Source organism: Coregonus clupeaformis, unplaced genomic scaffold (genome assembly GCF_020615455.1).
Source record: "Coregonus clupeaformis isolate EN_2021a unplaced genomic scaffold, ASM2061545v1 scaf0339, whole genome shotgun sequence".
In the NCBI taxonomy this organism is placed as follows: Eukaryota; Metazoa; Chordata; class Actinopteri; order Salmoniformes; family Salmonidae; genus Coregonus; species Coregonus clupeaformis.
The window spans coordinates 312,803-336,664 of NW_025533794.1; the positions used below are offsets into that span (position 1 = coordinate 312,803).

General features: G+C 43.9%; 1 long non-coding RNA gene across 1 annotated transcript in view; it reads left to right on the forward strand.

Moving 5' to 3' along the window:
• Window positions 1-23,862, forward strand: part of LOC123484503 — a 278,369-nt gene that overhangs the window by 225,104 nt on the left and 29,403 nt on the right. Inside the window, exon 4 of the long non-coding RNA XR_006658556.1 lies at window positions 13,291-13,341. This is a non-coding gene — a long non-coding RNA (uncharacterized LOC123484503). The remainder of the gene's footprint in view (window positions 1-13,290; window positions 13,342-23,862) is intronic.

The following is a 23,862-nucleotide window of genomic DNA, read 5'->3' on the forward strand; positions in this document are numbered from 1 at the left end:
TTTCTGTATGGACCTCGCTTAGTGCACGGGGGCATTGTCATGCTGAAACAGGAAAGGGCCTTCCCCAAACTGTTGCCACAAAGTTGGATGCACAGAATCATCTAGAATCTCATTGTATGCTGTAGCGTTGAGATTTCCCTTCACTGGAACTAAGGGGCCTAGCGCGAACCATGAAAAACAGCCCCAGACCATTATTCCTCCTCCACCAAACTTTACAGTTGGCACTATGCATTGGGGCAGGTAGTGTTCTCCTGGCATCCGCCAGACCCAGATTTGTCCATCGGACTTCCAGATGGTGAAGCATGATTCATCACTCCAGAGAACACGTTTCCACTGCTCCAGAATCCAATGGCGGCAAGGTTTACACCACTCCAGCCGACGCTTGGCATTGCGCATTGTGATCTTAGGCTTGTATGCGGCTGCTCGGCCATGGAAACCCATTTCATGAAGCTCCCGACGAAGAGTTCTTGTGCTAACGTTGCTTCCAGAGGCAGTTTGGAACTCATTAGTGAGTGTTGCAACCGAGGACAGATGAGTTTTACTTCAACACTTGGCAGTCCCATTCTGTGAGCTTGTGTGGCCTACCACTTCGCGGCTGAGCCATTGTTGCTCCTAGACGTTTCCACTTCACAATAACAGCACTTACAGTTGACCGTAAGGCCATTCTACTGTCAATGTTTGTGTATAGAGATTGCAAGGCTTTGTGCTCGATTTTATACACCTGTCAGCAACGTGTGTGGCTGAAATAGCCGAATCCACTCATTTGAAGGGGCGTCCACATACTTTTGTATATAGTGATCTATAACAGCGTTTTGGTCCGCAATGCTTTATGCTAGAAAAAAGCTGTAAAATACCCAAGAAAGACGTGACTCTGATGCATATGGGGATATCATTGTTTTGTTTCTTTGACATTCAGAGTCTGACTTTTCTTGGGAAGTAATCTAATTCTGTCACTATCAATTGATTAAACTATTCACTTTCTGTACAATAGAAAATGTTTAAACCCAGAAAGCTTTTTCTCTTATTGGGTTAAGCCACGGAAGAAGAGTAGCCAGCAGTGAAAGCTTACATTTTTCTGTGTCGGTAGGCCTACTCTGTTTGGGGTGGAAAGGTAGGCCTAACTTGAAAGTACCATGCTCGGATTCCTAATTACGTCTCAGATTTAATTATTTGCAAACAAGACAATACTGATTCAGCATTGGAGAAATTTGATAAGATAAACACATAGGCCTATCTCTCTGTCCATTCTTAGCCTGTAATTTCGTTAAAATGTGTAGTATTAAAAAAATATGTAAAATTACGTAGAAATAACCAGTGACGAAAAATCCAAGCACCGGAACTAATGCTGCTTGTTATCTCACACAAAATTACTGAGGATAATAGTGGACGATATTGCCACTCCTATTTGCCATATCTTCAATCTAAGCCTACTAGAAAGTGTGTGCCCCCAGATACAATGCTATTTTACAGTAAACAAATTGACAACACACTTTCAGCATGCTCTTAGGGAAGGACATTCAACAAGCACAGCAAATGACTGATGATTGGCTGAGAGAAATTGATGATAAAAAGATTGTGGGGGCTGTTTTGTTAGACTTCAGTGCGGCTTTTGACATTATCGATCATAGTCTGCTGCTGGAAAAACGGATGTGTTATGGCTTTACACCCCCTGCTATATTGTGGATAAAGAGTTACCTGTCTAACAGAACACAGAGGGTGTTAATGGAAGCCTCTCTAGGCCCCTTACTTTTTTCAATCTTTACTAACGACATGCCACTGGCTTTGAGTAAAGCCAGAGTGTCTATGTTTTCGGATGACTCAACACTATACACGTCAGCTATTACAGCAACTGAAATGACAGCAACACTTAACAAAGAGCTGCAGTTAGTTTCAGAATGGGTGGCAAGGAATAAGTTTGTCCTAAATATAATTATATATGTATTTGGGACAAGTCATTCACTAAACCCTAAACCTCAACTGAATCTTGTAATAAATAATGTGGAAACTGAGCAAGTTGAGGTGACTAAACTGCTTGGAGTAGCCCTGGATTGTAAACTGTCATGGTCAAAACATATTGATACAACAGTAGCTAAGATGGGGAGAAGTATGTCCATAATTAAGCGCTGCTCTGCCTTCTTAACAGCACTATCAACAAGGCAGGTCCTACAGGCCCTAGTTTTGTCACACCTGGACTACTGTTCAGTCATGTGGTCAGGTAAAACGAAGAGGGACTTAGGAAAATTGCAATTGGCTCAGAACAGGGCAGCACGGCTGGCCCTTGGATGTACACAGAGAGCAAACATTAATAATATGTATGTCAATCTCTCCTGGCTCAGAGTAGCGGAGAGATTGACTTCATCACTACTTGTATTTGTGAGAGGTATTGACATGTTGAAAACACAGAGCTGTCTGTTTAAACGACTAGCACACAGCTCAGACAACCATGCATACCCCACTAGACATGCCACCAGAGGTCTCTTCACAGTCCCCAAGTCCAGAACAGATTATGTGAGGCGCACAGTACTACATAGACCCATGACTACATGGAACTATATTCCACATCAGGTAACTGATGCAAACAGATAAAAATACACCTTATGGATCAGCGGGGACTGTGAAGCAACACAAATTTAGGCACAGACACATGCATACACACACATGATAACATACGCACTATACACACACGTGCACATGGATTTTGTATTGTAGATATGTGGTAGTGGAGTATGGGCCTGAGGGCACAAGCTTAGTGTGTTGTGATTTCTGTAATGAATGTATTGTAATGTTTTGTAAATTGTATAACTGCCTTAATTTTGCCGGACCCCAGGAAGAGTAGCTGCTGCCTTGGGAGAAGCGACTGGGGATCCATAATGAATACAAATACAAATACACATCACATCGTATCATGAAATAATTACTGAACCATTTATGTTTACGTAATCTGTCCACGTGAGATGACTCTTTCAGCAAAAACTCTGCTACCTTTTCTCTCTACCTGTGTCTCTGTCCAATAATAAGAAACAGAGAAGTACAGTAGCACCAGATCTGTACTCTGCCCTCTAGCACCAGATCTGTACTCTGCCCTCTAGCACCAGATCTGTACTCTGCCTCTAGTAACACCAGATCTGTACTCTGCCTCTAGTAACACCAGATCTGTACTCTGCCTCTAGTAACACCAGATCTGTACTCTGCCTCTAGTAACACCAGATCTGTAATCTGCCCTCTAGCACCAGATCTGTACTCTGCCTCTAGTAACACCAGATCTGTACTCTGCCTCTAGTAACACCAGATCTGTACTCTGCCTCTAACACCAGATCTGTACTCTGCCTCTAGTAACACCAGATCTGTACTCTGCCTCTAGTAACACCAGATCTGTACTCTGCCTCTAACACCAGACCTGTACTCTGCCACTAGTAACACCAGATCTGTACTCTGCCTCTAGTAACACCAGATCTGTACTCTGCCTCTAGTAACACCAGATCTGTACTCTGCCTCTAACACCAGACCTGTACTCTGCCTCTAGTAACACCAGATCTGTACTCTGCCTCTAGTAACACCAGATCTGTACTCTGCCTCTAACACCAGATCTGTACTCTGCCTCTAACACCAGATCTGTACTCTGCCTCTAACACCAGATCTGTACTCTGCCTCTAGTAATACCAGATCTGTACTCTGCCTCTAACACCAGATCTGTACTCTGCCTCTAACACCAGATCTGTACTCTGCCTCTAACACCAGATCTGTACTCTGCCTCTAGTAACCCAGATCTGTACTCTGCCTCTAACACCATATATGTACTCTGCCTCTAACACCAGATCTGTACTCTGCCTCTAGTAACCCAGATCTGTACTCTGCCTCTAACACCATATCTGTACTCTGCCTCTAACACCAGATCTGTACTCTGCCTCTAGTAACACCAGATCTGTACTCTGCCTCTAACACCAGATCTGTACTCTGCCTCTAACACCAGATATGTACTCTGCCTCTAATACCAGATCTGTACTCTGCCTCTACTAACACCAGATCTGTACTCTGTCTCTAACACCAGATCTGTACTCTGCCTCTAACCCCAGATCTGTACTCTGCCTCTAGTAACAACAGATCTGTACTCTGCCTCTAACACCAGATCTGTACTCTGCCTCTAGTAACACCAGATCTGTACTCTGCCTCTAACACCAGATCTGTACTCTGCCTCTAACACCAGATATGTACTCTGCCTCTAATACCAGATCTGTACTCTGCCTCTACTAACACCAGATCTGTACTCTGTCTCTAACACCAGATCTGTACTCTGCCTCTAACACCAGATATGTACTCTGTCTCTAGTAACACCAGATCTGTACTCTGCCTCTAGTAACACCAGATCTGTACTCTCTCTCTAACACCAGATCTGTACTCTGCCTCTAACACCAGATCTGTACTCTGCCTCTAGTAACACCAGATCTGTACTCTGCCTCTAACACCAGATCTGTACTCTGCCTCTAACACCAGACCTGTACTCTGCCTCTAACACCAGATCTCTACTCTGCCTCTAGTAACACCAGATCTGTACTCTGTCTCTAACACCAGATCTGTACTCTGCCTCTAAAACCAGATCTGTACTCTGCCTCTAGTAACACCAGAGCTGTACTCTGCCTCTAACACCAGATCTGTACTCTGCCTCTAACACCAGATCTGTACTCTGCCTCTAGTAACACCAGATCTGTACTCTGCCTCTAACACCAGATCTGTACTCTGCCTCTAACACCAGATCTGTACTCTGCCTCTAGTAAAACCAGATCTGTACTCTGCCTCTAACACCAGATCTGTACTCTGTTTCTAACACCAGATCTGTACTCTGCCTCTAACACCAGATCTGTATTCTGCCTCTAGTAAAACCAGATCTGTACTCTGCCTCTAACACCAGATCTGTACTCTGCCTCTAACATCAGATCTGTACTCTGCCTCTAACACCAGATCTGTACTCTGCCTCTAACACCAGATCTATACTCTGCCTCTAGTAACACCATATCTGTTCTCTGCCTCTAACACCAGATCTGTACTCTGCTTCTAACACCAGATCTGTACTCTGCCTCTAACACCAGATATGTACTCTGTGTCTAGTAACACCAGACCAGTACTCTGCCTCTAGTAACACCAGACCTGTATTCTGCCTCTAACACCAGATCTGTACTCTGCCTCTAGTAACACCATATCTGTACTCTACATCTAACACCAGATCTGTATTCTGTCTATAACACCAGATCTGTACTCTGCCTCTAGTAGTACCAGATCTGTTCTCTGTCTCTAACACCAGATCTGTACTCTGCCTCTAACACCAGATCTGTCCTCTGCCTCTAACACCAGATCTGTACTTTGCCTCTAGTAACACCAGATCTGTACTCTGCCTCTAGTAACACCAGATCTGTACTCTGCCTCTAGTAACACCATATCTGTACTCTACCTCTAGTAACACCAGATCTGTACTCTGCCTCTAACACCAGATCTGTACTCTGCCTCTAACCCCAGATCTGTACTCTGCCTCTAGTAACACCAGATCTGTACTCTGCCTCTAGTAACACCAGATCTGTACTCTGCCTCTAGTAACACCAGATCTGTACTCTGCCTCTAACACCAGATCTGTACTCTGCCTCTAACACCAGATCTGTACTCTGCCTCTAACACCAGATCTGTACTCTGCCTCTAACACCAGATCTGTACTCTACCTCTAACACCAGATCTGTACTCTGCCTCTAACAACATATCTGTACTCTGCCTCTAGTAACACCAGATCTGTACTCTTCCTCTAACACCAGATCTGTACTCTGCCTCTAACATCAGATCTGTACTCTGCCTCTAACACCAGATCTGTACTCTGCCTCTAACACCAGATATGTACTCTGCCTCTAGTAACACCAGATCTGTACTCTGCCTCTAACACCAGATCTGTACTCTGCCTCTAACCCCAGATCTGTACTCTGTCTCTAGTAACACCAGATCTGTACTCTGCCTCTAGTAACACCAGATCTGTACTCTGTCTCTAGTAACACCAGATCTGTACTCTGCCTCTAACACCAGATCTGTACTCTGCCTCTAGTAACACCAGATCTGTACTCTGCCTCTAAAACCAGATCTGTACTCTGCCTCTAGTAACACCAGATCTGTACTCTGCCTCTAGTAACACCAGATCTGTACTCTGCCTCTAACACCAGATCTGTACTCTGCCTCTAGTAACACCAGACCTGTACTCTGCCTCTAGTAACACCAGATCTCTACTCTGTATCTAACACCAGATCTGTACTCTGTTTCTAACACCAGATCTGTACTCTGTTTCTAACACCAGATCTGTACTCTGTCTCTAACACCAGATCTGTACTCTGCCTCTAACACCAGATATGTACTCTGTCTCTAGTAACACCAGACCAGTACTCTGCCTCTAACACCAGATCTGTATTCTGTCTATAACACCAGATCTGTACTCTGCCTCTAGTAGTACCAGATCTGTTCTCTGTCTCTAACACCAGATCTGTACTCTGCCTCTAACACCAGATATGTCCTCTGCCTCTAACACCAGATCTGTACTCTGCCTCTAGTAACACCAGATCTGTACTCTGCCTCTAGTAACACCAGATCTGTACTCTGCCTCTAACCCCAGATCTGTACTCTGCCTCTAGTAACACCAGATCTGTACTCTGCCTCTAACACCAGATCTGTACTCTGCCTCTAACACCAGATATGTACTCTGCCTCTAGTAACACCAGATCTGTACTCTTCCTCTAACACCAGATCTGTACTCTGCCTCTAACACCAGATCTGTACTCTGCCTCTAACACCAGATCTGTACTCTGCCTCTAACCCCAGATCTGTACTCTGCCTCTAGTAACACCAGATCTGTACTCTGCCTCTAGTAACACCAGATCTGTACTCTTTCTCTAACACCAGATCTGTACTCTGCCTCAAACACCAGATCTGTACTCTGCCTCTAACACCAGATCTGTACTCTGCCTCTAACACCAGATCTGTACTCTGCCTCTAGTAACACCAGATCTGTACTCTGCCTCTAACACCAGATCTGTACTCTGCCTCTAACACCAGATCTGTACTCTACCTCTAGTAACACCAGATCTGTACTCTGCCTCTAACCCCAGATCTGTACTCTGCCTCTAGTAACACCAGATCTGTACTCTGCCTCTAGTAACACCAGATCTGTACTCTGTCTCTAGTAACACCAGATCTGTACTCTGCCTCTAGTAACACCAGATCTGTACTCTGCCTCTAAAACCAGATCTGTACTCTGCCTCTAGTAACACCAGATCTCTACTCTGCCTCTAAAACCAGATCTGTACTCTGCCTCTAGTAACACCAGATCTGTACTCTGCCTCTAGTAACCCCAGATCTGTACTCTGCCTCTAACACCAGATCTGTACTCTGCCTCTAGTAACACCAGATCTGTACTCTGCCTCTAACACCAGATCTGTACTCTGCCTCTAACACCAGATCTGTACTCTGCCTCTAGTAACACCAGATCTGTACTCTGTCTCTAGTAACACCAGATCTGTACTCTGCCTCTAGTAACACCAGATCTGTACTCTGCCTCTAGTAACACCAGATCTGTACTCTGCCTCTAACACCATATCTGTATTCTGCCTCTAACACCAGACCTGTACTCTGCCTCTAACACCAGATCTGTACTCTGCCTCTAACACCAGATCTGTACTCTGCCTCTAACACCAGATCTGTACTCTGCCTCTAGTAACACCAGATCTGTACTCTGCCTCTAACCCCAGATCTGTACTCTGCCTCTAGTAACACCAGATCTGTACTCTGCCTCTAGTAACACCAGATCTGTACTCTGCCTCTAACACCAGATCTGTACTCTGCCTCTAACACCAGATCTGTACTCTGCCTCTAACACCAGATCTGTACTCTGCCTCTAACACCAGATCTGTACTCTGCCTCTAGTAACACCAGATCTGTACTCTGCCTCTAGTAACACCAGATCTGTACTCTACCTCTAGTAACACCAGATCTGTACTCTGCCTCTAACACCAGATCTATACTCTGCCTCTAGTAACACCAGATCTGTACTCTGCCTCTAACACCAGACCTGTACTCTGCCTGAAGGCCACTCGTTGTTTCCTGCAGCAGCAGTAGAATAATGTATTGTGTTCTTTTATCCAGTGTTATACAAAAGAAAAGCCTTTCTGCCGACCCGGAGGGAAAAAACACACACACACACACACACACACACACACACACACACACACACACACACACACACACACACACACACACACACACACACACACACACACACACACACACACACACACACACACAGACACAGACACAGACACAGACACAGGCACAGACACAGACACACACACACACACACAACCAGAGGGGGCTCTGATTGTTTCACTTCTAGAGAGCAGATGACAACAGCCTTTCGTCACAGCTAACCCAGGCTAGCAGACACACACACACACACACAGGGAGAGAGAGAGAGAAAGAGAGCAATGGTATTGGTTGTAAAGTGTGCTAGTGTGCTGCTGAGCACTGCAAGATCTGTGTGTATGTGTGTGTGTGCATGCGTGCGTGCGTGCGGTGCGTGCGTGTGCGTGCATGTGTGCGTTCGGCCACAGAAGTCTATGTGCGTCCATGAGCATGCATCTTTATGGGACTGCCTAGAGCAAATTCTACTCCCTACTCCACATATCACTCTGAAGACGCTCCTTACTAACCAGCTACACCCAACCATCTGGTTTGCCGAGTGTACAATTCATAATACATTAGACATACCTACCAGAGAAATGAAATCAAAGGTTTATGTTTGATAGGAGCAGCTCTCCTTGAGGTATAGTGGCATTGAACATATCAAATCAAATCAAGTTGTATTGGTCGCGTACATATTTTTTACCGATGTTATCGCAGGTGCAGCGAAATGCAAATGTTTCTTGCTCCAACAGTGCAGTAATACAGTGGGGAAAAAAAGTATTTAGTCAGCCACCAATTGTGCAAGTTCTCCCACTTAAAAAGATGAGAGAGGCCTGTAATTTTCATCATAGGTACACGTCAACTATGACAGACAAATTGAGACATATTTTTTCCAGAAAATCACATTGTAGGATTTTTTATGAATTTATTTGCAAATTATGGTGGAAAATAAGTATTTGGTCACCTACAAACAAGCCAGATTTCTGGCTCTCACAGACCTGTAACTTCTTCTTTAAGAGGCTCCTCTGTCCTCCACTCGTTACCTGTATTAATGGCACCTGTTTGAACTTGTTATCAGTATAAAAGACACCTGTCCACAACCTCAAACAGTCACACTCCAAACTCCACTATGGCCAAGACCAAAGAGCTGTCAAGGACACCAGAAACACAATTGTAGACCTGCACCAGGCTGGGAAGACTGAATCTGCAATAGGTAAGCAGCTTGGTTTGAAGAAATCAACTGTGGGAGCAATTATTAGGAAATGGAAGACATACAAGACCACTGATAATCTCCCTCGATCTGGGGCTCCATGCAAGATCTCACCCCGTGGAGTCAAAATGATCACAAGAACGGTGAGCAAAAATCCCAGAACCACACGGGGGGGACCTAGTGAATGACCTGCAGAGAGCTGGGACCAAAGTAACAAAACCTACCATCAGTAACACACTACGCCGCCAGGGACTCAAATCCTGCAGTGCCAGACGTGTCCCCCTGCTTAAGCCAGTACATGTCCAGGCCCGTCTGAAGTTTGCTAGAGTGCATTTGGATGATCCAGAAGAGGATTGGGAGAATGTCATATGGTCAAATGAAACCAAAATATAACTTTTTGGTAAAAACTCAACTCGTCGTGTTTGGAGGACAAAGAATGCTGAGTTGCATCCAAAGAACACCATACCTACTTTGAATCATGGGGGTGGAAACATCATGCTTTGGGGCTGTTTTTCTGCAAAGGGACCAGGACGACTCATCCGTGTAAAGAAAGAATGAATGGGGCCATGTATCGTGAGATTTTGAGTGAAAACCTCCTTCCATCAGCAAGGGCATTGAAGATGAAACGTGGCTGGGTCTTTCAGCATGACAATGATCCCAAACACACCGCCCGGGCAACGAAGGAGTGGCTTCGTAAGAAGCATTTCAAGGTCCTGGAGTGGCCTAGCCAGTCTCCAGATCTCAACCCCATAGAAAATCTTTGGAGGGAGTTGAAAGTCCGTGTTGCCCAGCGACAGCCCCAAAACATCACTGCTCTAGAGGAGATCTGCATGGAGGAATGGGCCAAAATACCAGCAACAGTGTGTGAAAACCTTGTGAAGACTTACAGAAAACGTTTGACCTGTGTCATTGCCAACAAAGGGTATATAACAAAGTATTGAGAAACTTTTGTTAATGACCAAATACTTATTTTCCACCATAATTTGCTAATAAATTCATAAAAAATCCTACAATGTGATTTTCTGGATTTTCTTTTCTCATTTTGTCTGTCATAGTTGACGTGTACCTATGATGAAAATTACAGGTCTCTCTCATCTTTTTAAGTGGGAGAACTTGCACAATTGGTGGCTGACTAAATACTTTTTTCCCCCACTGTATCTAATGCTTGTGTTTCTTGCTCCAACAGTGCAGTAATATCTAATGCTTGTGTTTCTTGCTCCAACAGTGCATTAATACCGAACAATACAAAACAATACACACAAATCCCCCAAATAAAAACAAAGGAAATATCCTTAAGTTGTTGCATAAATAACATCGAAAATACCTATGAAAACGAGCCATGTCACAGTCCATTGGTGTGTGTATAGACAGAATGGAGAGTATGTCAATAGAAAAGGTGAGTACAGCAGTAGTTATATAGGATGAGCCTTGACTAGAATACAGTATATACAGTACATATGAAGTGGGTAAAACAGTATGTAAACATTATTACAGTGACCAGTGTTCAATGACTCTATGTACATAGGGCAGCAGTCTCTAAGGTGCAGGGTAGAATATCGGGTGATAGCCGGCTAGTAACAGTGACTAAGGTTCAGGGCAGGGTGCTGTTTAACAGCCTTGATGACCTGGAGATAAAAGCTGTTAATCAGTCTCTCGGTCGCAGCTTGGACCCACCTGTACTGTCTCCGCCTTCTAGATGGTAGCGGGGTGAACAGGCCGTGGCTCGGGTGGCTGAGGTCCTTGATGATCTTCTTGGCCTCTTCTGTGACACCGGGGTGCTGTAGATGTCCTGGAGGGCAGGCAGTGTGCCCCCCGGTGATGCGTTGGGCAGACCGCACCACCCTCTGGAGAGCCCTGCGGTTGCAGACGGTGCAATTGCCGTACTAGGTGGTGATACAGCCCGACAGGATTCTCTCAATGGTGCATCTGTAGAAGTTCGTAAGGATATTAAGGGCCAAGACTAATTTCTTCAGCCTCCTGAGGTTGAAGAGGCGCTGTTGTGCCTTCTTCACCACGCTGTCTGTGTGGATGGACCATTTCAGATTGTCACTGATGTGTACAGCACAGCAGTGCTCTAAAAGGCTCACACTGGCTGAAATTCAAGTGATTTGTGGGAATGTGAGATATTTTATCTGTGTATTTTATTTAATCTGGGAGGGAGGGAGGGAGGCAGAGACATAGAGATGAAGAGTGTTGAATGGTTAGCCTTGTGATATGCTCTTGCATGGTTACTGGCTGCGTTTTGTACGTGTTGAGCCCATGCATAAGATATTCATAATATTGCCAAGATAAGCGTGGACTTTTGCATACATCATTCATAGTTGTCAATGGGAGACTATCTTAGTCGAAAGGGATTACATTATTTATTTCTGTCTGCAGTGTAAATCAACTGTTTTCAGAAGGCATTCTTTGGCAGTTGTATCTGAACTCCTTGGTCCTTGGTCGTAAATACTATAACTACCTATGATTACAGGGATAGACCTAACCCATTTTAATGCTACTACACTACAGTTTCACTAGGTAGTGTTTTGTGATATCATTAGATAGTGTTTTGTGATATCCTTAGACCCGTAGATAGTGTTTTGTGATATCATTAGATAGTGTTTTGTGATATCCTTAGACCCGTAGATAGTGTTTTGTGATATCATTAGATAGTGTTTTGTGATATCCTTAGACCCGTAGATAGTGTTTTGTGATATCCTTAGATAGTGTTTTGTGATATCCTTAGACCCGTAGATAGTGTTTTGTGATATCAGTACATAGTGTTTTGTGATATCCGTAGATCTGTAGGTAGTGTTTTGTGATATCCTTAGACCCGTAGATAGTTTTTTGTGATATAATAATATGCCATTTAGCAGACGCTTTAATCCAAAGCGATTTACAGTCATGTGTGCATAAATTTTTACGTATGGGTGGTCCGGGGATCGAACCCACTACCCTGGCGTTACAAGCGCCATGCTCTACCAATTGAGCTACAGAGGACCACAAGTGTTTTGTGATATCCGTAGATAGTGTTTTGTGATATCAGTAGATCCATAGATAGTGTGGTCCTCTGTAGCGCAATTGGTAGAGCATGGCGCTTGTAATGCCAGGGTAGTGGGCTCAATCGCCCGGACCACCAATATGTAAAAATGTATGCACACATGACTGTAAGTCGCTTGGATAAAAGCGTCTGCTAAATGACATATTATTATTAGACCCGTATATGTTTTTTTGTGATATCAGTACAAGTGTTTTGTGATATCTGTAGATAAGTATATAGTGTTTTGTGATATCAGTAGATTAGTAGATAGTGTTTTGTGATATCAGTAGATTAGTAGATAGTGTTTTGTGATATCAGTAGGTCCGTAGATAGTGTTTTGTGATATCAGTAGGTCCGTAGATAGTGTTTTGTGATATCAGTAGGTAGTGTTTTGTGATATCCGTAGATCTGTAGATAGTGTTTTATGATATCAGTAGATCCGTAGATAGTGTTTTGTGATATCAGTAGATAGTTTGTTGTGATATCAGTAGATCAGTGGATATTGTTTTGTGATATTAGTAGATTAGTAGATAGTGTTTTGTGATATCAGTAGATAGTGTTTTGTGATATCAGTAGATCAGTAGATAGTGTTTTGTGATATCAGTAGATAGTGTTTTGTGATATCAGTAGATAGTGTTTTGTGATATCAGAAGATAGTGTATTGTGATATCAGAAGATAGTGTATTGTGATGTCAGTAGATAGTGTTTTGTAATATCAGTAGATAGTGTTTAGTTATATCAGTAGATAGTGTTTGGTGATATCAGTACATAGTGTTTGGTGATATCAGTAGATAGGTTTGGTGATATCAGAAGATAGTGTTTTTGCAGGGTTTAATTTTCTTTCTCTTGTTTTCTTCACCAGATAATGCTGTGGCTACAGACCAGGACACTGAGGATGGACAGAAGATAGGAGGTGAGAGACCATGACGGTTTCAGGGTTATGTTTTTTCACCTTGACGTGAAACGCAATCACACATCTAGTCCTGGTACATAGAAGCCAACAGCCTGGTGTCAGGGCTTTCCCACATCTAGTCCTGGTACATAGAAGTCAACAGCCTAGTGTCAGGGCTTTCCCACATCTAGTCCTGGTACATAGAAGTCAACAGCCTGGTGTCAGGGCTTTCCCACATCTAGTCCTGGTACATAGAAGTCAACAGCCTGGTGCCAGGGCTTTCCCACATCTAGTCTTGGTACATAGAAGCCAACAGCCTGGTGTCAGGGCTTTCGCAGATCTCGTCCAAAATATCATACGACAGACCACGTATACAACCTGCACACCCTTATTGACAAACAAACAAAACAAAAGCAAAGTCTTCTCATGCTTTGTTGATTTCAAGCTTTTGACACAATTTGACATTAGGGTCTGACATGAGACATGAGAGGGTAAGTGAAAAAGAGAAGAAGGAAACACAGGTGTTAAAAGATCCATCAATAATGTACAGAAAGACAGCCCTGTCCTTGGATTGGCTCAACGGTGCAGTAAGGGGTAAGAGAGGTCAGGGATAAAGCCTCACTGCTGTGAGAACCCTAACTCGTTTATTTGATACATTCGAGATTGTCTGTCATTGAATGTTCATTCATTTGTGGCACAATTCCAGCAGTGACAACATCAGGGGTGAAAAGGTTAGGTGCATTGTATTACAACAGCTTACAGCCTCATTTAATTCCCATACACACACACACACACACACACACACACACATAGACACATGCACCGGTTCCCACCATCAATCCCCCTTCATCTGATTTATACACAATACCTACAGACGACCTAAAGAGCATCACAAGGAAACAGCTGCAAACAGATGAACACCCATCCCTGTGTACACCAGCAGAGCTGTGGCCAAAGCATCATTAGCACACACAAAAAGACACAAACACAGAGGGACACATACACACATATGCACGCACATGTACACACACACACACACACACACATGCACCAAATATACACACACAAACACTGTCACGCAGTGCAGAAAGCTTTTTATCGCTTTTCCCGTCTACTTGACACCATGGGCTGGAACATAGAGATACTGGTTATCAAGATCCAACTATTGACATTTTGGTTCCATACCAAATGGCACCCTACAGTGCACTATATGCAGTATACAGACTAGGGTGACATTTCGAGGCGGCGTGCTTTGCCTCCAGATGGTCTAAAAAAGAATCGATAGGTTTGTCTCAATCGCTGATGTGTTGTTTGAAAAGAGTGAACAATAGATTATGTCAAATATACAGATAGGGAAAATTGTAATCATCTTCTCTTCCATGCATAGTTGACTGAGAGGTGTATTGTTAGTGCAGTCATAGTGATATTGTGATCTACAGCTATTTATGAAGCTGTGTCCTGGGCTCAGTTTACCATCTTAAGACTAAAGTTCATCGTTAGAACCTTCGTATGAGCATCGTTAAATCTCCAAGCTGTTTCCCAAAACCATTTTTACTAAAGTTGCTCTTGAAAATGTTTGTTATTTACTTGTTATTCACTCGTAGAACAGCTAAGTGCGCCGTTAGATGCTTTTTTGCCCTTCCGCATCACTTTATATACAGAAGATCTCCACTAAACATAGAATCAAGATGTTTATCTGTCTTTCTGTGTCCGCCGACAACTTTCCAACGACGTTGACTACAAATAGGCTACAAAGTTGGCAATGTCTTTGCAATTGTTAAAACAAGCGGAGAATAAAAGAATGCTTCAAATGAAAACCGAGACGACTGCATTAAAAGATAAATACAGTATATGCTACACTACATGACCAAAAGTATGTGGACACCTGCTCGTCGAACATCTCATTCCAAAAGCATGAGCATTAATATGGAGTTGGTCCCCCCTTTGCTGCTATAACAGCCTCCACTCTTCTGGGAAGGCTTTCCACTAGATGTTGGAATATTGCTGCGGGGACTTGCTTCAATTCAGCCACAAGAGCATTAGTGAGGTCGGGCACTGATGTTGGGCATTTAGGCCTGGCTCGCAGTCGGCGTTCCAATTCATCCCAAAGATGTTCGATGAGGTTGAGGTCAGGGCTCTGTGCAGGCCAGTCAAGTTCTTCCACACCAATCTCAACAAACCATTTCCAAACCCAGATTTGCCGTCGGACTGCCAGATGGTGAAGTGTGATTCATCACTCCAGAGAACGTGTTTCCACTGCTCCAGAGTCCAATGGCGGCGAGCTTTACACCACTCCAGCCGACGCTTAGCATTGCGCATGGTGATCTTAGGGTAGTGTGCGGCTGCTCGGCCAAGGAAACCCATTTCATGAAGCTCCCAACGAACAGTTATTGTGCTGATGTTGCTTCCAGAGGCAGTTTGGAACTCGGTAGTGAGTGTTGCAACCGAGGACAGATAATTTTTACGTGTTACGAGCTTCAGCACTTGGCGCTCCTGTTCTGTGAGCTTGTGTGGCCTACCACTTCGTGGCTGAGCCGTTGTTGCTCCTAGATGTTTCCACTTCACAATAACAGCACTTACAGTTGACCGGGGCAGCTCTAGCAGGGCAGAGATTTGACGAACTGACTTGTTGGAAAGGTGGCATCCTATGACGATGCCACGTTGAACGTCACTGAGCTCTTCCGTAAGGCCATTCTACTGTCAATGTTTGTCTGTGGAGATTGCCTGGCTGTGTGCTCAATTTTATACACCTGTCATATCAGCTAACAACATATCAGCTAACAGCATCAATATATTTCATGATTTACATTTTTAGCAGACGCTCTTATCCAGAGCGACCTACAGTTAGTGAGTGCATACATTTTCATACTGGCCCCCCGTGGGAAAAGAACCCACAACCCTGGCGTTGCAAGCGCCATGCTCTACCAACTGAGCTACACGGGGACCTGTAACAACAAGTGCGCATTGACGTGCCAAATCTGTTATAGGGTAGGATCTGTCGTCAGTATTGTGGAATAATTCTAATGTTAAGGTAAGATGTGAATGGAGAAAGCTGATCCGAGATCAGCGCTGCCTTTCTTTTGATCCTATCAGTATCGACACGCGCCAACGACGCATTTCGTAGTGTTTTGGGAAACGCACGTGACATTTTCGGCCGTTATATAGTAACGCTGCGTGGTTAAAACTTAAGCTTCAGTTTTCATCACCAGGCCAGGTACCTTCAGGGGTACCTCAGGTTTAAGCTCTAGAGATGGGCAGAAGGTATGTTGTTGATAGAGAGAGAGAGAGATAGAGAGAGAGAGAGAAAGATGGAGAGAGAGAGAGAGAGAGAGAGAGAGAGAGAGAGAGAGAGAGAGAGAGAGAGAGAGAGAGAGAGAGAGAGAGAGAGAGAGAGAGAGAGAGAGAGAGAGAGAGAGAGAGAGAGAGAGAGAGAGAGAGAGAAAGATGGGGAGAGAGAGAGAGAGAGAGAGAGAGAGAGAGAGAGAGAGAGAGAGAGAGAGAGAGAGAGAGAGAGAGAGAGAGAGAGAGAGAGAGAGAGAGAGAGAGAGAGAGAGAGAGAGAGAAAGATGGAGAGAGAGAGAGAGAGAAAGAGAGAAAGAGAGAGAGAGAGAGAGAGACAGAGAGAGAGAGAGAGAGAGAGAGAGAGAGAGAGAGAGAGAGAGAGAGAGAGAGAGAAAGATAGAGAAAGGACAGAGAGAGAGAGAGAGAGAGAGAGAGAGAGAGAAAGATAGAGAAAGATAGAGGAGAGAGAGAGAGAAAGATAGAGAGAGAGAGAGAAAGATAGAGAAAGATAGAGAGAGAGAGAGAGAGAGAGAGAGAGAGAGAGAGAGAGAGAGAGAGAGAGAGAGAGAGAGAGAGAGAGAGAAAGAGAAATATAGAGAAAGGACAGAGAGAGAGAGAGAGAGAGAGAGAGAGAGGAAAGGCAGTTGGTCTCAGATTATACCATGGAGAGACGTGACCCACCGGGTCTTATCCATCAAACACTTTTATCCTTGAAATTCTTCACATTCACCCACTTACGTTTTATAAGCATTTAAAATGTGATACTCTGGAGCACAGCATGGCCTAGAAACAGACCTGGTGCATGGGCATCTGTTTCCAGTACCTCACCTGGTTTGTTGTTTTTGCCTGAAACTGTAACGCTAATAATGCATGCATGTATTTTAACCTATGGGTGGCCCCAGCGGGAATCAAACCCCATGACCTTTCCTGTTGCAAGCGCCGCACTCTATCGACTGAGCCACACAGGACCACGTCCACGTGCCTCTATCTACTAGCTCCAATAGAACACACACCCACTGACATTATCCGACATTATTCAGCTCTCTGTTGTCCTCCCAGCTCTCTGTTGTCCTCCACACCACCCTCCTTTCATGCTTTTTGACAGCTGCCGACGTGTCACATTACATAACTGATTTCATAATTGTTCTAGCTGGCAACACGAACCCCCTCAAAGAAATCCAGAAGCATGAGTCTGAGTGGAGACCCGGCCACGACGCTAAGGGTTTGTGTGTGTTTCTAGACAACTGTGAATGGATTATATTTGCAGCCAGGTCACCTGTGATACGAGTCAGCATTAGACGTCTATCCATGTCTGAGGACGTCCTCTAGGTGCAACCTGGCTGCAAATATACCTTCAAGTAGGTTTCGGTTTTGTGGACGGGGATGACGGATGGGCAAAAGGCATATTTGAATCCAGCGATAGAAAGTTGTTTTTGAGATTTTTGTTTTAAACCTATTCCAAACCTTAATCCTTACCTTAACCATTCAGAGTTAATGCATAACCTTAATATTTTGGATTTGATGCCTAAACTTAACGTTAAACACTTTGAAATTTGACGTTTGGAACAAGTTTGAAATTTGAAATTTGAGAAACATGGATGAACGTCTAATTCTGACGTGAGACCGTGAGAGCTAGTTGTGTATTTGTGGTAGCATGGATATACAATACAATTGTTTTTTCCTGTGCTGCGTGTGTGTGTGTGTGTGTGTGTGTGTGTGTGTGTGTGTGTGTGTGTGTGTGTGTGTGTGTGTGTGTGTGTGTGTGTGTGTGTGTGTGTGTGTGTGTGTGTGTGTGTGTGTGTGTGTGTGTGCGTGCGTGCGTGCCTCCATTCTTGCATGCTATCACTCCTGGTCAGTATCCCTAATCTCCATCTCTCCCCTGTGCCAAGTACCTCTCTGGGGAAATTAATACAGGATGAAGCCGGGACGTTTTACAGTATAAAGAATGTTTTCTTTGAGGGGAAACTTGTTTAAGTAGCGATTATCAGGCTATTCTGCAGTTTCTGGCCCTTTGGATGTATAATATAGAAACAATTATAGGCCTCCCCAATAAGATGGACCAGAGATAATTAGATTCTTACACTGAAGGGCGTTCACAAGGCAATTAACATGGCACAACATCCATTTGGCTCCAAGCCCTAACTTAAGGGGGGTGTGGGGGGGGGTTCTACAACAGGGGGAAATAATCGCTATACCGTTACCTCTTGATTGTGGTCTAAAGCAGACAAAATAGACACACAATCACTCACTCACTCATTCACTCACACACACACACACACACATACACACAGGAGTACACACACACACACACACACACTCAGCTGCAGAGAGGCTGGAACAGATAGATAGTGAAGAAGTGCATTAAAATGCACCATTTTAATCTAATTGAGCAAAACACTAACTAACACCTCCTCAGATCTCACAAGCACAAACACACACACACACACACACACATGCACGCGCACACACACGCACACGCACGTGCGCACGCACGCACGCACGCACACACACACACACACACACACCTCCTCACATCTCTTTGGCTATACTCATCGTATCTCTACCTCTAGAATTACTATAGCCGTAGTAATTAAAATATGATTCACAAATTCAATCACAGGAATTAGGAAGCATAAGTATTTAGTAATAATCTTTATAAATCCTAATATTATCAGGCTGAAGGCTTAATGGCAGTTAATCCACAAATAAAAGGCCTTGACACAGTCTCAGGAACAGAAATTCAGCAACCTCTTCCACACATTTTACATTTTAGTCATTTAGCAGACGCTCTTATCCAGAGCGACGTACAGTTAGTGAGTGCATAAATTTTTCATACTGGCCCCCCCGGTGGGAATCGAACCGACAACCCTGGCGTTGCAAGCGCCATGCTCTACCAACTGAGCCACAGGGGGCCCCGCACAACCCGGAATGAATGTACAGTTGAAGTCGGAAGTTTACATACACTTAGGTTGGAGTCATTAAAATTCGTTTTTCAACCACTCCACAAATGTTTTGTTAACAAACTATAGTTTTGGCAAGTCGATTAGGATACAGTGGGGAAAAAAAGTATTTAGTCAGCCACCAATTGTGCAAGTTCTCCCACTTAAAAAGATGAGAGAGGCCTGTAATTTTCATCATAGGTACACGTCAACTATGAAAGACAAATTGAGAAAAAGAAATCCAGAAAATCACATTGTAGGATTTTTTATGAATTTATTTGCAAATTATGGTGGAAAATAAGTATTTGGTCACCTACAAACAAGCAAGATTTCTGGCTCTCACAGACCTGTAACTTCTTCTTTAAGAGGCTCCTCTGTCCTCCACTCGTTACCTGTATTAATGGCACCTGTTTGAACTTGTTATCAGTATAAAAGACACCTGTCCACAACCTCAAACAGTCACACTCCAAACTCCACTATGGCCAAGACCAAAGAGCTGTTAAAGGACACCAGCAACAAAATTGTAGACCTGCACCAGGCTGGGAAGACTGAATCTGCAATAGGTAAGCAGCTTGGTTTGAAGAAATCAACTGTGGGAGCAATTATTAGGAAATGGAAGACATACAAGACCACTGATAATCTCCCTCGATCTGGGGCTCCACGCAAGATCTCACCCCGTGGGGTCAAAATGATCACAAGAACGGTGAGCAAAAATCCCAGAACCACACGGGGGGACCTAGTGAATGACCTGCAGAGAGCTGCGACCAAAGTAACAAAGCCTACCATCAGTAACACACTACGCCGCCAGGGACTCAAATCCTGCAGTGCGAGACGTGTCCCCCTGCTTAAACCAGTACATGTCCAGGCCCGTCTGAAGTTTGCTAGAGTGCATTTGGATGATCCAGAAGAGGATTGGGAGAATGTCATATGGTCAGATGAAACCAAAATAGAACATTTTGGTAAAAACTCAACTCGTCGTGTTTGGAGGACAAAGAATGCTGAGTTGCATCCAAAGAACACTATACATACTGTGAAGCATGGGGGTGGAAACATCATGCTTTGGGGCTGTTTTTCTGCAGGGACCAGGACGACTGATCCGTGTAAAGGAAAGAATGAATGGGGCCATGTATCGTGAGATTTTGAGTGAAAACCTCCTTCCATCAGCAAGGGCATTGAAGATGAAACGTGGCTGGGTCTTTCAGCATGACAATGATCCCAAACACACCGCCCGGGCAACGAAGGAGTGGCTTCGTACGAAGCATTTCAAGGTTGACGTGTACCTATGATGAAAATGACAGGCCTCTCTCATCTTTTTAAGTGGGAGAACTTGCACAATTGGTGGCTGACTAAATAGTTTTTTTCCCCACTGTATCTACTTTGTGCATGACACAAGTAATTTTTCCAACAATTGTTTACAGACAGTGCTGGAAAAAAGGTGTTAGCAAGGAATGTCAAGAGTATTTTGGTGTCTCATTCGTTACCCTGGTGAAGACAGTTGTGCCTGGATCCACTTTGGATCTAATATCCCTAGCGAATTGATGTTGATCATCTGTTTTTGTCTGCTTGATTTACAGCAGGGTCTCATTAGATTTAACAGAGAAAGCATTAAGGTAATGAGTTCATGTTTTTGCACCTCAGATTGGACACGAGTCTACTGTGGCAATTCTGTAGGATAGACTATTGCGCAACACCCAACGCTCTTCCTGTTAATTATTCTGGATATAATGACAACAAATGACATAGCCTAGTAGGCTTATTCACAATATGATCTGGTAATGAAATAACATGACAAATACATTTTTGGTTTCCATGTTACACCTGCAATTTTAAACAATACAAAGGGGCTTGAAATAGCCTACTTGAACTTACATTTGGAGCTCAGAAAAAGTCTTGAAAATCAGACATTTTCCACAATTTGGTGCTTGAAAAGCCCTTGTAATTACTGTAACCATTGTATAGTTCTCCTGCTCCCTTATAATTATCTGTGATTTCATTTTTAATCAGTTTGTTTTTGAGATGTGGCGACCTTCGTTTGTTTCCCGCCTCTTCAATTGAAGGGTGTTGTTGCGCTACTCTGTGGTAAAACCACGTGCGGTTATTAATGAGGAAGACAACATCTGATGGCTTCAACTTTTGCATTTCCATACAAATCCTTCCATTAAAAAAAAGGAACCTGGTCGTCATAAAAACAGCTGTGCTGAGATTCAAATGGTGAGATTTTAATGCTACAGGTATACATGGTTTTATTATGTGTCCCAGTGTCGGCCACGTAGGCTACAGAAAAATCGCCACGCCATGCATCCAATATATCTGGTCAGGCAACGTCCACATTATTCTCACATATTGTAGAATGTAATAATAATTGGAATATCAATGCATTGGCATTGGCCTAGAAAATGCATCATTCTTAAAGTGGTAATTACACTTTTTTATGCCCATTTAGGCTCATTATTTATATAAAGACCAAATAATGTATTATGTGATGTAACTGTTTTTAACCCGGGTTTGGACCACAGGAAGAGTAGCTGCTGCCTTGGATCCTAATAAATACATGTTTTTTCTTTGCATGTGATTGTTGTGGAATTTGAACCCACAACCTTAGTATTACTAATTCCACACTTTTCTCATCTGAGCCATACTGTTTTTCTGTGTTGACAGCCTTTCAGGCAGTTGGCTATACAGTGCTGTTAATATACAGGCCATTTCCTAGATCATGCTATGCATTAGCCCAGCAGAAGTGGCGTTGTAGCTGTCAATAGATGTAACCCAGTATGATCCATCACATTATCTTTCCTGAGAGACCACCACACACACACACACACACACACACACACACACACACACACACACCCCACAGTGCAGGTTTCAGGCACAACAGGCTTTTAGCCGCCATGCTAATGATGAATGTACATTAAAGCTTTCTCTGCTAGCTTACCGGTGATACATACAGTGGCAAACCATAGCCTTATGTTATGATGAGGCTAGCTAGAGAGCTGAAGTGAACTAGGTTACTACTACAGACTTTTATTTTCTGCTAGTTTTCAGCTCTGTATCAGTTGGTGTCATTATCTGTGATCTAGGAAAGGTAAAAATGTCCCCACAGACCCAGCAAGCCAAACAAGGATGAGTCAGACCTAGCGAGCAAATCGAGGAAACAAGGATGAGTCACAATGCCTTTTGTATTAGCAGCATGCAGGCTCATTTGTTCAACACCAGCAGAACCTTGAGAGCCATGTCAGGTAGAGAGAGAGAGAGAGAGAGAGAGAGAGAGAGAGAGAGAGAGAGAGAGAGAGAGAGAGAGAGAGAGAGAGAGAGAGAGAGAGAGAGAGAGAGAGAGAGAGAGAGAGAGAGAGAGAGAGGCAGAGAGAGAGAGAGAGAGAGAGAGAGAGAGAGAGAGAGAGAGAGAGAGAGAGAGAGAGAGAGAGAGAGAGAGAGAGGGCAGGAGGGAGAGAGAGGGGAGAGAGAGGGCAGGAGGGAGAGAGAGGGGAGAGATGGAGGGAGAGAGAGGAGAGAGAGGGGAGAGAGAGAGTTGGAGGAAGAGAGAGGAGAGAGAGGGGAGAGAGAGAGATGGAGGAAGAGAGAGGAGAGAGAGGGGAGAGATAGAGATGGAGGAAGAGAGAGGAGAGAGAGAGATGGAGGAAGAGAGAGGAAAGAGAGGCTGAGAATGAGAAAGACAGAGAGAGGGAGAGAGAGTGAGAGGGAGTGAGAGACAAAGATTGAGATTGAGAGAGGGAGAGGTGGATAAAGAGAGAGGGAGGGAGGGACAGAGGGAGGGAGGGAGAGACATAGGGAGAGGCTGATAGAAAGAGAGAGAAGGAAGGAGGGAGAAGGGCCGAGTGGAAGAGAGAGAACACAGAGAAAGACAACGAGGAGATAGCCCAGTTGGCAGGCTGCAATACAGCTCTTCTCTCTATTCCGCTGTATTAGATTGATTTACAGATGACAGCTGGAGCTAACTGTTTACTTGGAATGAGGGACAGCAAGAGGAGATATAGGGTGAAGATTAAGAGAGTGATAGAGTGAAAAGATGAGAGGAGTTGGGTTAAAAGATACAGAAGGATAGATACAGTATATATGAATGCATGGGGACGGTATGAGTTTATTCATAAATGTGTATAGTATATATTACAGTAAGTAAGAAAGAGTGAGAGGAGAAGGAAGATAGGAGGAATGAAGGATGAGAGGAGGAAGATAGGAGGAATGAAGGATGATAGGAGGAAGATAGGAGGAATGAAGGATGATAGGAGAAGGAAGATAGGAGGAATGAAGGATGATAGGAGGAAGATAGGAGGAATGAAGGATGAGAGGAGAAGGATAGCTA